Genomic DNA, 14,804 nt, shown 5'->3' on the forward strand with positions numbered 1-14,804 from the left:
TTGCCCTATCGATTTACGATAGAAATAGGGCGGTATTCAAAATGAAAAAAGCAAGTTTTTTTTCCAGTGATAGTAAACCCGAATTTATGAAGCAAAGAAAGCACCTTGAAATATAAGCTAAAACACAATGTTATCTATTCACTTAAGGTTTCATTTCTATTCATTATATTTATGGTACAGTTTCTTAATATCAAGTTATTTACGTTTTCAAAAATTGTCCATACGTTTTTACAGTACCATTCTTCTATTAGCTTGTGGTGGAAATTTGAGACCCGAGCGCAGCACGCTGAATTAGTGGAATACAAACAACAGTGTCGCCGTTCGATTTTCAGTGTTAGAACTTGAATGTTCTTAAGGTTGTTGTCTGTACTTTTTGCAGCTGACATCAACTGTTAGCATTTAAAACCAATATTGTAAACAGCCGTCAACCTATTCAAGAAACCCGTGGTACATATAATCTGGTATTGGTAAGCATATTTACTCAACACTTTGAACATTCTACAAATATGCAAGTATTTGTGTAATCGATTGTATCTTATGTCGAATTCGTTTTTGAACCTAGGTTGGAACTGGCGCAACCCGTTCTGAATCACAGTTTCAACCCCAACCCGATTCAGGTTCGACCGAACTACAATTTGCTTGACGTTTGTTTGTTTATGTGTTGATCACCGACCCAGTTCCTAAAAACGAAAACGACATTAATGTATACTTATTTTCCCTCGAAAATTGCAGTAAAAATGTCGACTCTTGTTATTTTCTCAACCTTCATGCCCGAGCGCAAACGCATACGGTAGACCATACTAAACACGAAAGAATTCTCTTTTCGCTCTCCGGTAGGTATTGTGTTTTACTCGCGACGCATTATATTCAATCACCCTCGCATCAACAGCAGCCCGTCGTTGCTTACGGCTGGGGAAAAGAGACCAGATATCGTCCCCTTAATGCTACAACTAGATAACTCGAAAATCAAAATTTTGAGATGTGCAACTTTGAAAGTATGACCGTTTAACAAGGTGATGGTTAATCGCAGAGATTATGATTGAAAAATAATCTTTAACTTGTGTATTTTGAATCACACGCTTAAGACCTGTGGATATTTTGCAGATCTAATTAAGAAAAATGTTTTGACATATTGAAGTCAAAAATTTCAAATTTCGAGTTATCTAGTTGTAGCATCAAGGGGACGATATGTATGTTTAGCTTCAATGCGGGGCACAATTTGTGAAAGTAGGATAAACATTGCAATGAATAATAAAAAATATATGCTTTTCCTTATTAATTATTGAAATTAATTAACATCCCGTTTTTAACGAAAAGGATGAGCTAATTTTATACTACCCTTTTTGGTGAGACCAATTAGTTAATTAAATTAAATATTTTGCAGCTTTGCACAAAATTCACGTTTGTTTTCAAAAACTTTAATGAAGCTCCCATCCGTTGTATAAGGGTTTTATTCATTGCATAGAAAGAGTCAGCATTGGTTTTTCATTTAAGCTTATCTGCATACATTAATTTCTCTTCATCGTTGCTCTCTTTGCGTTATTGCAGAAAACTGATTATTTCTTCGTAACATATTGTTGTGCTGTAGGACAGAGAATCACTATATCTTGCTTCATTAACAAAAAATATTACAGATTTATCCAATTTATCGAAGTTATTAGCGAAAGAGGAAGGACCGATGAAGAGAAATCGCTCATGTCAGTTAGGCCCTATTGAAGTAACAGTGTAGGAAAGAATAGATAGACTTGATTCCACCCTATTTTTACGATATCTAAAACAGTTTTGTTCTAACAATGTTTATGCAATACTTCGAGCTTCGTCTATATGAAAGACGATATCAGAGCTAGAAATCCATCAGATGGTATAAACAATGATATTTTAGGAGCAGTTTGTTTGAAATAAATAAAATAAAATTAAGGTACCGTAATCCAGGGTAACATTGATCTTTTTTTTTAGTTTTTCTTAAATTATTCATTTCACAATACAAATGTTACAAGTTTCATATTTTTAAAACAAGTACTGGCACCCACCGCTCCTAGCTATGTACTTTATTTTGTTTTTAGAAAGATTTAAACAAGTTTATATAAATGTTTTAAGTGATTTTTTGATTCAGCTGATATGGGGTAACATTGATCACCCAAATAAACAACGTTCGCTAATATTGGAAATGTCGTTACTTACTAAAATCAGGGCCCCTGAAGCCCAATATGAAGACCAAACTCTTACAAGTCATTTACTTTTTGAGTTATTTCAAAATTAAAAACACCTTGATCCGCGTAATACGCCTAAAGGCCCAAACGCAATGATAGCGGAACCGGTTCGCCAGCATGAATCACACCATCTCGACTGAGCCCTCAACGAATTAAAGTGAACCAACACTAAGTCGACAAGCATGTTGTAGTTCATGCTGGTGAACCGGTTCCGCATTCCGTTGCCGTTCCGCTATCATTGCGTTTGGGCCTTAAAAGTAGGCAATTTCCTCAGGAAATTCTACATTCGTAATAGTATTTAGTTAATGTTGCCTAAATGAATAAACTTATGAAAGATTTGACAACGGAATCGTTTTCGGCGATGCCATTTTTAGTAACGCCCGCATTTTCCATCGTCTGCAGAACTCAAGTGAGACATGAATTTTCGGTAGTGTCAGTGAAAATGATAGAAATCATTGTTTCAAAAAGTTGACAAATTTGCGCATGAACTAAATGCAATTTTGGCAAAAACCTTAATTATCATTAGCTTATGAATATACGAAAGAGAGGCACCATTCATGGTTCGAAAATGCTTCATCAATAAATCTTTATTTGAACGTTTAACAAGATGAGTCATCCCGATCATTGTTACCCCGCTGATCAATGTTACCCCGGATTACGGTAATTATAAAACAAAGCCAAAACTGAAATTTTCAAATGCACAAGTCTGGAGAATCTGTCAACCGTTCGCGTTGAAAATCGATCAAATTGCTTGCTTGCTTATGGTGATCAATCGGATAAATTTTCAACGCGGAGCGCTGTTCTCAAGACTTGCGTGCTTTTGAAAATTCGAGGTGTGTATAGGCTAGCCCATCTGGCTAGTATTTTAGTCGTTAAAAGTGGTGAACTCGCCAAGGGCGAAAAGCCACTCTAATAAAGATAAATAAATAAATAATAATAATTCGAGGTGTGGCAGAGATCATTTGAACGGCTTAGAAAATTCTTGCTAACTTTGTGCATATTTAAACAAATCGTGTAAAATCACCCAACTTGCAGGTTGGAATAAGATAAAATCAAACGCAAAGTTTAAAATTCTCTCAAGGCGAAGTAGGCCGTCATTGAAATTTGTACGCACCGTTGATGATTGTTGCTAATTCATCTCACAATTTCGAATCAAAGAAAATCAGTTGGTTTTGCACTGACACAGCTGAAAAAGTATCAGCCTACTTTATGTATGTTGGCGCGTACAGTGATAATTTTTCAAGATAATATAAACTATCAAGAATGAGTTTTATCGCTTTGAAAGTGCACGCAGCAAAGTCATCATTGCAGCCAAAACGAATGACGGGCTACTTCGCCTTAAGAGGAAAATAAGCATCATCGTTTTATAAATTTTCAAAACCAGTTTTTTTGCTCAAAATTTAAGCAATGTTCAAGAAAATCTATCATTGCATTACATTTGCTATCTGGACTGCAATGATAGATTTTTATGGATATTCCTTTAAACTTGAACGAAAAAACGGGTTTTTCGTTTTTGATGACTGACTGACGTTTTTTGAGCCTTGATTTACCCGGATAAAAAATACAATACAAAAGCAATATAACGTATTGTAACAGTATATAGTTGTGTTTTCGTTTCTAATGATTGGAAAAATGTAGGCTGGGGACACTTGATCCCTCAACTAAAATTCAGACATTACATTTGTGGTGTGATTAAATTTTATTTGGATACTTCATTTTTTTTAGAAATGAGATATATCTGACGACAAAATGTGTTTTTAAAAATATAGAGAACTACACACCTCAAAACGATATCGCTGTTCAGTAAATTATTTTACGGTTTTTGATCAGTAAATCACAAACAATACTGAGATTCCAGCATATCTTGATACAAATACTGATTTTTCGATAATTTATTTTTTTATTTACTGAACACGGTAAACACTTGTGCTGATGGCACCGTGAAATCACGAATTACAGTCACCCCACAGTTATTGATAGCACACAGATATGGATTACAGTTGTATAAAACGCAGAATACCTCATCAAATAGAGTTGCAATAACGCAGAATACATTTTACGTACGTGGACCATACGTGTATACAGCATCGCAATAGATTATAATATGCATAAGCATATTTTATACATCCGTAAAAAATAAAATGTTAACTATATTCCTAGAAGCGTTGATTCATAACTGAGGGGCTGTTGGGGATTGCCAACCAATTCGGGAAATTCCGCAATAATAATCCCGGAAATAAGAACAACCAATTTCGCTTGTTTGGTTTCTGACCGGATGATTATTATTTTCCTAGAAAAGTATCTAATTTCAATTTTCTGTCTGCACAATTTATGTTTCATGTTTGATATATGTTTGTACGTTTCATGTCTGATTATTGTCTAATATCACTTACGTTTAGTTCCAACTTTCGTACTTGCTCTGCGTCTGGTCTTAGTTATGTCGTTTGGTCTGTATGAGTACTGTCTGAACTAACTGTCGTTGTCCGTACTAATTGCCCTACTATAATTAGTTTTAAGATTGCATGGAATTTTAGTTTTAAATTTGCATGGGATTTCAATTTAGTATTTTTACCTTTTTATTAGTAATATATCGCAACCTTCTAGGTTATATACGTCCAATTCAAGGTGTAACCAAATAGAATTAAGTTCAACAACACAAATATTTTAAAGATAATATAAATTCGAACAATTTCCATAGAATTAAATTACCTTTAGCATAAGCCACAAATTCACTAGTATTAAGCTATAATTTAGTTTTAGGATGAAATAATTAAATCTACTATATTCTGCACTGCTTGGAAGGTGATTTTGTTTTGTATAGCCTAACCTTGATTTTTAATAACATTTTATTCTGAAAAATGACCTTTATTTGATCCATAACTGCGGGGTGACTGTACCGAAAAAGTGTGAAAAGTCATTTATTTATTTTTACCGAGATTTCGTTAACCAAATGTGAAATCTGCAAAGAGAAAATTTGCTTTTAGTAAGCAGCTCCTGCAACTGAATGCCTCTTGATGAGAATTTCACGGAATGAACGGACAGATATTCAATTTTATCAATATTTTTGCCCTATTGCTACCCACGGTAAGTATTCGACAATCTTTCAACGGACCAGAATCACAACGGTATGCCACTAATGTTTGGGCAGCTAAACTCGCACAGCATCGAACTTGCTGGATAGCACATCTGCTCTTGTACAAATTTGTTATCTTTCGTGAAATATAACGCAACAGCAACAGGTTAGCATTATAAGCCTTCGATTCCATACCGTGCTGCATAAATACCCGGATGCTTAAGCAGGAACAATTGTTTCAACATCAATTTTAAGAAGTTTGCTTTGGATTTAAAAGAAGTCACCTTATGTTACCAACAGTTTTAAACAAAGTTATTGTATTGACAAATAATTGAATGGTTAAAATCAAAATTATGCCATGGAAATCATAAAAATAGAAAGGCATATCTTGTCTTTAAATCAGGATCCCTGCAGCAATCTTTGTTTTTAAATCCGGACACTTTGGAATTAAAATCCGGACAGCTGTTTTATAATATGAAATATTGGTATAAAACTGGTTTATATCCCTCATCGAATTAAGCATCACATTTATGAGCTAAGTATGCTGTTCAGCTCAAGAAAAGTAAAACTTTCTGCGGAAAGAAATGGTCAAGAAATTTTCTACAGTGAGCCCCATTTGAATTGACATTTCTTTTCAACTGCGTACTGCGATCAAAGAAAAATACTTTTCTTGAGCATTTCTTGCAAGAAATTTCCCACGCATCGAGATAGGCGATTATTTTTCTGTTGAAATGCATACTTCCCAATAAGATTTTCATTTTCTCTTGTGGTCTATGGTGCAAAGCATAATGAAAAATATGTATATAAACATATAGTTTACCTCAAGAGCAGCCCAGATAAATCTAACCAGCCGATAAAGGTTCGAACGACAGCCAACATTTGGAGTTTTTTTCCACATAGGCATTCTGAACACTAAGCACGTTCCTTATGATAATATTATCAAGTTTCTTCAGTTTCATTTTCAAAATAGTCACTTACATAGATAAATAACAAGGCTTTAGAATTATGTCCGGATTAAAAGACACTTGCATGGCTTCCCGGATAGTCTCTGTTCACGCTGCAATATGCATATTTACACCATATTTCACTACTTCTGAGTTTTAGATCTGTAGAACTAACTTTCTGTGAGCAATTGCATTGAAAAGCTTCCTAAATATTAAAATTTTTCACCTCGGGCCTCGAATCCATATTTTGGGGAGCAAGGGTTCTCAACTACCAAATTTTTTCTTTTTACATTCGTATTCAATCAATTCATAAATTCACGACAATCTAATGGTGATACCGTGAATGCCGTGAAGTCAATGACGAAAATCATATGTCTACCACACTCGAGTCATGTGGTTTTCTTATAAGGCAATACATGAAACAAGTGCGATCAGCTGTTTTTTTTTGTTTACCATGAGCTTTTTACGTTTCGCGATCGGAGTGACAGTTCGATGACAAAGGAAAATGTTAAGCTCCGATAACACTCGCATGTTTTGTTTACTCTTTCGTTTCGATTAGTGATCCTATATAGAGAGATACGCGGAAGTAAAATGGAAATATTTGGCAACAGACCAGCAGTGCTGATTTTGCTCGGCGTCGAGAACAATATTGTAACACGGACATGACTTCATCATCGCTAAAAATATTATTTTGTTTCGTTATAGATCTTTGAGCTACACATTCAAACTAATAAACAGCCCAAAAAATCAACAACTAAAAATCGCATTGAAAGAAATTAAAAAAAGAAAAATATTTCATTTATTTTGCTTCATGCAAAATTACTTTTACCGAATTAATTTCAAGTGGATAACATTACTCCTCAAGAAAAGTTCAAAACAAACATAACGCATGTTCGTTTGGCTCACACTTTGACAGCTCTCGCTGCTCGATTGGCTTACACTTTGACAGAAATGTCAGCTTCCGCAAATCTCTCTTATAAAGGATTTCTAGTTTCGATTGCATTCACACTTTTAGGGTCTGTCTCAATTGCGTTGTTAAAATTAGTCCGAACTTAAATTTGACAGTTCGCAAATTAATTTCCCTCCGATTTCGATCTGTCAAAAATAAGTCTGCTCCAGAGTAGACTTATTTTTGACAGATAGAGAATTATTTCGTTAGTTCGTATTTGCTGTTATGGATATCGTTTTATTTTTTGGTCCCGCTTCGGTGATTACCGATATGGACATCGGTATGTCCGCAGACAGACGTTCAAGTTAGACTCAGCCACTTGTGTAAAAACATGGCCGCCACAAATCGCCAAGTGGCAATAAGCTAACAGATGGCGTTAGTGGCGTATGCGTCCCGCCACCACCCCGATCACATTTCGTTGACAGCATGACACACAACCGCTCCCACAGCCGACGTGCTCAACGCTAAAAACTATGCACCTCTTTTTTGCGCTGGGTGGGTGATGTTCCCTTTTGCATCTTATTTCTCATGTAAAAGTTAACTAAATCCTTTGAAATTTTTACCACAAGTTGGCATTCAATTTATTCACAGATTCATGCTAGAATAATACCCTTGAATGATCGTTACTCATGTAAAAGAAATTGGCGTGAAAGTATCACAATTGTGTGAATTATTTTTAAAGTGATTGTTTTGATATTTTTGTTCAGTGGGTGGTGAACTGGGTGGTAAGCGAGAAGATGAAGCCACGTGCCTTTACGAACTGTCACTGTACTGCAGCAATTTGCTCCCTAGGTGGCACCACGGTAGAATTTACACAGGAATTTTGAATAAATTTGTTGCTGCTTAAACGTCTGTCTGCGGTATGTCCTTCCAGCTGGGTTTCGGACGGCACATCAAGTGGGATATATTGCTGCTCAGTGAATGGGTAAGTTTTTCTCCCGGTGAGCTGGCTAAACAGTGCATGTATGCCAACGGAAAGTTCTGGTATCCAGAGTACCATCGGTTCCTGTGACAGTGTGCTATAGTAACAAAAGGCTCCTCTTCGTACACCACAGATCGGTATCAAGGAACTTCAATGCTTCCGTGCATGGTGTGGTAGGTTCGTTCCGTTCGTTCAATCCTGATGGTCACAAAAATGTGTTGTCCAAAACGAACCGTTGCAGGGCTGGTAGCGAGGCAATTTTGAGTTAATTGGTCACTAGTTTCGACCTGTTAACTAAAAAGTAATTATTTGCAACTAAAAGTCACTAAAGCCACTTTTCCAGAAAAATAGTCACTTAAATTACTATTTTAGTGAATTAATGATAAAGAAAGTACAAACTGGTCTAGCTCCTCAAGTTCAAACAGCAAACCAATAATGTTTCACAGATTTTTAAAGACATCAACTTCGTTAAACTGGAAATTAAAAGGTAGGAATCATTGGCTCTTCCTGGAAAAAATCAGGTAAATTCCTCTGATATTCCTGTCCAAAAGTAAATGTATTGTCGGGCTTTTTGAGGAATTTTTGGAGGCAATCGGGACAAATTTGGGAAACCATTCTTGGCTGAACTTTCTGGTCGAGATTTTTTAACGAGAACCGGGACGAACGTTTGAATGATGTTATATTTATTACATGAATTCTGCTACAAGGTTCACAATAGATTCCTTTTTTTAATTTTGCAAGGAATTTCGCCATAATGTTCTAAAATGTATCCACGAACATTAAAAGATATCCGTCTACAATCACCATTGAAAATTTACCCTCCAATTGGTATTGGAGGTGTTAACACCTCCATAAATATATTCAAAAATGCCCTAAGTAATTAGTTTTGCAACTCTACATTATTTAAAAAAATCATAAATAAACTTTTCCCGGAAAATTTGTCAGAAACAAGAAATTCGCCAAAACAGGTTATCTGATTTCTGATTAGAAACAATTTTTGACTCTCAATTCTTATTCCAGTCGAATAATTGTAAAGAAATGTAAAATTTGAGATTATTCATGGAAATGTGTGATTATGGAGATCACGGATTCAAAGGGGTTGTCGGGCTTTTAGACGCTTTTCTAATTTCAGTCCGAAAAGTGTTTCATGAGGAACTAACAGTGCAGTGCCTTATACTAACAGGTATTTCGCTGTGTAGGACTGAAACTCAAGCTAGAATCGTTGATGTGTTGGGAGAGGGGAAAATATTTGGCCATCCTAAATTTTGTACTCATCCTGACTATGCTATATATTTAAGCATGGCGCGCTGACGATCTTGAAAAACGCTGTGCGACTATGCCTTGAACAATGAGGAATAATCACGCAGCAGACACCAAAACGATTAGAAGTAGCTGCGACGATCTGCAAGCATTTTAAGAAGTTTTCAAGATCGCTAATAACTGAGGAAATGCTCAATAAACACTAAGCTGAAAAGTAGGTTCTTTCTTAGTGAGGACGTAATGCCAAGAGCAGGAACATGAAAAGAAGTAAATTCAAGAATTAGAAGCTGATCTTTAAATAACATTTTGATGATATTTTGTGTTAACTTGCCTGCACTGGCGTTGAAAATTTCTGAATCGGCGACGTTGTCGAATTGGACCAGACGAAAATTAAATTTGACAGTTCATTGATTGATTGGTCGGGATATAATTTCCGAACTGTCAAATTTAAGTTCGGACTAATTTTAACAACGCAATTGAGACAGACCCTTAGGGTCTGTCCCAATTGGCGAATTAAATTAAAATCGAACTTAAAATTGACAGTTCGAAAATTATTTCCCCTCCGATTTCGATCTGTCAAAAATAAGTCTACTCCAGAGGAGACTTATTTTTGACAGATCGTGAATCATTCGCATCCAGTGGAACATCGCTAGATTGTTATCATCAAGTTAATCTGATTGGCATTACATACGGGCATTACGTTTTGAGGACTGATTTTTTCTATTTAAAATGGAACCACAAAATAAGAAAATAAGCCGAAAAGGTAAGTTACAAATCCATATTTTTCACAAAACATCTTCATTTATGCCAAGTTTACTTGCAGCATTGCAGTGCAGACGATAGGTTTAGCAAGCGGCATTTGCTCGGACTTCATTATAAAATCTGTCGCTGAAACCTCACGTTATCGGCCGAGATGATCCCGCAGAGCATTTTTTAAGTTTTCGAGTGGGCGATGGTTGCAGACGAGAGTGGTTAAAAGAGTAAACTGCATGATGCTGAGTTTCCCGAGGAGTTGCTTCAAACAGAAATCTCGAAAAGCACTATTACCACACCACCAAACGAAGAAAAGTGCAGTTTCGGCGGAGTCAGGAGCAAACAATCGCGCATAAACCATGCTCAGCACGTTGTGGGTGGATCTACTTTGTTTGAGGCAGATATTCCACAGATAGTGCGAATTCCAACGTTCAGGAAAATATGTAGGGGATCATCGAAAGCTCTTCTCGCTATAAAGAAGCCTGCTTTCTTTTTAAAAGAAAAGGAACAGAAAAGAATGGCCAATAGGGAAATCGTTTCCATTCGTAAAACCAAATTTACCAACATTGAAACTCAAAACGGAAGCAGTGGGTTCTGGCGTTACGGTTTATCGGTGACATAGCTTGTTTCTCAACTCATTATTCTCTGGGAACATCTACAACTATTAAATATGAACTGTATTTGCCAATTGATCATTGTATCATATGTCGAATGCCAGTCACAGGGCTGGTAGCAAGTCTCTTTTAAGAGATTGAATATTTTAATACGAGTTTCCATAAAGTTTCTATTATCAATCGCAGATCTTCAAAATTTCTTTTCAGTCAAAATAGTCTCTAAAGTCATATGCTTCTTCTTTCCCCTTGCATTGAATCTTGGTGCATGATTCTAGAGACTCCAGAATCCTTCAGAAGCTCTTACGTGCCTATACCACCGTTTCACCAGGAATTCATTATCAGGTTTCTCAATAAAAAGCTTTGGGAACTTTTCTTATGATTTCTTCAATGATTTCATCTAAAATCATTTCGTAAACTTTTTAGTGCATCCCTCGAAACACTACTCTAGATTCCTCATCAATTCTCTCAGGAATTTGGCCAGAGTTTTTTTTTTCAAAGTATGCTTAGAGAAAGTGTTCTCCAGTTATTTCCACAGGGGCCATTATGAAAAAATTCCCGGTATTTCCCAATTGTCTCCAGCACACTCCGGGATTTCTCCTAGATATGTTTCCATTAGAAATTTGTTTAAGCAATTTTCTAAAGAAATTCTACAATTCTTCCAGGAGTTACTACCCCGATTTTGGCAGTTATTCTCCCTGGAATCGGCCCAAAAGTTCCTCCATGGATAATTTCACTAATCCTATTAAGAACTCTGCTAGTAAATCATAATAAAAAGATGTGAATTCCTTATTAATCCCTCTACTAGCAGCATATTTTTTTGTACAATAAAAATATTTAAATCGCGATGACTTTTTTTGTTTTTTGATACACTGGCACCATTTTTTCATTGACCCAATCAAATTTTCATACGTATCTCTTATATTGTACGAATACCATCAAATCAGGCCTGACCAACCTCTTTCAACCGTAGGTGAAATTTCTGAACCATTTTTGTGTGTGGCGGGCCATACTATTTGATGTACAAATATTCGTATGAAATCTCGCAAAAATCAGAAAATGAAGGAAATAATTTCAGAAAAAAATGAAAGAATATAATTGCTGCTCAGCATCATGCTAGATATTGTGATAGTCTTTTTTGAAATTATGCAATAATCTTGCCCAGGTTATTTTTTAAAAACCTAAGTCAGATTTAAGAGCAGAACAGCTGGAGACATTAAAATACTAATGGACAATAATTTAAATTTAGCTGTGAAAAAAAAAAAATATTAATTTGAAACTACACTGAGAATAATCCACAGCTAGTTTCTATGTGCCGCAAACATATTTTTGCAATCAAGCTGTGCATTTGCATTTTAACAGTTCCGCACTTCTTTTCGATTATTACTAATATAATATATGTGCTACTGCACATATTTTCTACCTAACTGGTAGATTTTATATGCAATCTTCTAGGAGGAGTGTATATGTGCGCACTGTTAGAAGTTATCTACAAAAAACATATGGATGTTTAACAATGATATTACGTGCGGATTATTTTAGGTGTAGGACTTTGAATAATTTATGTTTTTGAGTAGATTAGTAAAAATAATTTAAATAATTACCGAGCTGAAATCTAAAACAATTGGTATGTTCTTACTCGAAGTAAGTGGTTGTGGTCTACTGGCCAATACGTTTGAGAAGAATCTTCAAACCCACCGCTTTCCGGACGTTTGACAGTCCTGCATTAAATAAATGACCAAGTGATATTTTATTCTCGGTTTTATTTTATTTTATATATTCCTCACCTTATCAACGTTGGTTAGCATAGTTCTCCCCCACTTTCCCCAGTTTGTCATTGATTCATTCGATTATGTTTCATTATTGGATTAAATCACGAACAAATTACTCAATATCTATGGCTTTTTGAATCGCAATAGCTATAGCTTCTTTGAATCGATATTGCCATTTAAATCTGATTTAAAATGATCTTCCCCATAATACCTAACACATCTAGACAACGCAGCAAGACATGTCGTAACAAAAGGTTTGCCATGTATGGAGGATACAAAACTAAATTCTCAGTAGAATTGTTAACTTCATCAAGTATAAAATTAAATTTGCTTCTCGTACCCTTTCCTCTGTACTTTTTTCCGGCACGAAAAACACAAAGAAAAAAACATGAACATACAAACTAGGTAATATTAAGGATTTTGTTTTATCCCCGAGAGTCCGACTAACATCTGAACAGTGCGCTATATTGATAGAAATCGTAAGAATACAGCGCTACGCTAAAATCCAGTTTCAAAACGCGCCGAGTTGAAGCGCGTTGCAAGTGAGTTGTGCGCTGTCCGATTTGGTGGCGGTGCGACAATACCCTTCTATGTGGAGGAACGAAAATGAATTGGACCAGATAAAAATTAAATTTGACATTTGAATAATAAGTTGGAGGGGAAATGATTTTCGAACTGTCATTTTTAAGTTCGATTTTAATTTAATTCACCAATTGAGACAGACCCTTAGTTGTCAGTCTTATCGCGGAAAGTTCTCATGGATAGATGTATTGCGCAAATCTGTAAGCAAAACACACGACCTTGACGTGTGGATTTTTTTCAGTGTTAGTGTAGTTGTTCAGCAAGCAACATAAGAATCTCAAATGTTTTACTCCGGCAATCAGGCTCTGATTGTACTACTTTTCTGAGTTCAATAAGAATAAATGGCTGTCCTATGGCACAGCGGAGTAATACAATGTTGAGGATACCTTTTCGACGAACGATCCTGGGTCAACAATGTGCCATCGTTGGCTTACAACGTGTTTTCAATCGAGTTGCGAGTTTATTCCATTTTCATTTATCTCGACAAATGGTTAACGTTCAACGCTCCGTCATCGAAATCTTCGTCATCATCGAAACTTCAAAAGCAGTTTTTCTGTTCAAAACTAAAAATGATTCGATAAAAATGTGTTCACTGTGTTTCGATTTTAGAAAAGAATACAGTGAACATATTTTCTTGCTAATTTTCTTGATTTAGATTAGACGAAAAAACTACTTTTGAAAATTCCGAAATCAATGACGGATCCTGCCCCCTTAAACGTAAATTTTATGCAATCTGCTCAGCTATTTTGGACGATCAGTTTTAATTTTGTGTTGTTAATTTTAAGTTACACATAATTGGGACATTTGTCGTCTGTTAATGTCATTAGTAGAACAAATAAATAAACACGGTTCATTAGAGAGCATCTGTAGAAATCTCCCTAAATTTTGATCATCTGCAGAGCTCCAACCGCATAAGGAAAGGGGATCAGGTATAAAAACAAAAGTATGAAAAAATAGATTTATTACAATACTTTTCAACCAGATTTTTTGTAAAGGTTCTAACAAAAAAATTAAGCTTTTCAAACTAGGTTCGAAGCAAATACCTTTGGTGTTTTGAATCGTTTTAGGATTCTGAACGAAATATATTAAATAATTCTGAATTAATTCTAAACGCTACATGTCATCGTTGTGTCCGCCTCACATTAACCAGCATTCATTATCCTTACCAAAATTTTTAGATTTAGATATGGTTTCAAATTAGTCTGGCTTCGTTGTGCCTAATGGTGCTTGAGCCTTTGAATAAACAAATACAAAAACAAAACAAAATAAGAGCAATTTGATTATATGGTATTCTAATGAAAAAAAAAACAATTTGTACTAGAATGCAATACTTCAATGACATGCTGCTTTCATCAATAAATTATTAAACCAAACTAACCATGAAACGCTGAGCCTTGTATCGAAAATTATTTTTTCAAGCCTGATGATATATACTAATCAACATTAAACTGAACAGATAACGAAAAATATGAGATAAAAAAATTGCTTCGATCTTATGAAAAAAGTTTAACTCAAGAGCGGTCGCGCATTCAACCATCGCCAGCGCCACCTCGCTTGAGCTGTGTATGAAAAGCGAACTGTTTTCAAGGTGCGTGTACTCAGTACACGCATGCGACCGATCTAGGGTTAAATCAAAATGTTCACTCAATCGAGGTATACCTGTATGTTGAAGGTCATTGTTAAATCATATACACTCAAAATAATCCAAACGTCATTGTTACGTGAAAA

General features: G+C 35.5%; 1 protein-coding gene and 1 long non-coding RNA gene across 2 annotated transcripts in view; one reads left to right on the top strand and one right to left on the bottom strand.

Annotated features, from left to right (window-relative positions):
- Positions 1-14,804, bottom strand: part of LOC5570041 — an 85,391-nt gene that overhangs the window by 51,668 nt on the left and 18,919 nt on the right. The window lies entirely within an intron of this gene.
- Positions 9,925-10,604, top strand: LOC110679634. The gene is made up of 2 exons (XR_002502662.1): positions 9,925-10,121; positions 10,182-10,604. It is a non-coding gene; the product is annotated as an uncharacterized LOC110679634 (long non-coding RNA).

The sequence above is a fragment of the Aedes aegypti genome, chromosome 3 (assembly GCF_002204515.2).
Source record: "Aedes aegypti strain LVP_AGWG chromosome 3, AaegL5.0 Primary Assembly, whole genome shotgun sequence".
Taxonomy (NCBI): domain Eukaryota; kingdom Metazoa; phylum Arthropoda; class Insecta; order Diptera; family Culicidae; genus Aedes; species Aedes aegypti.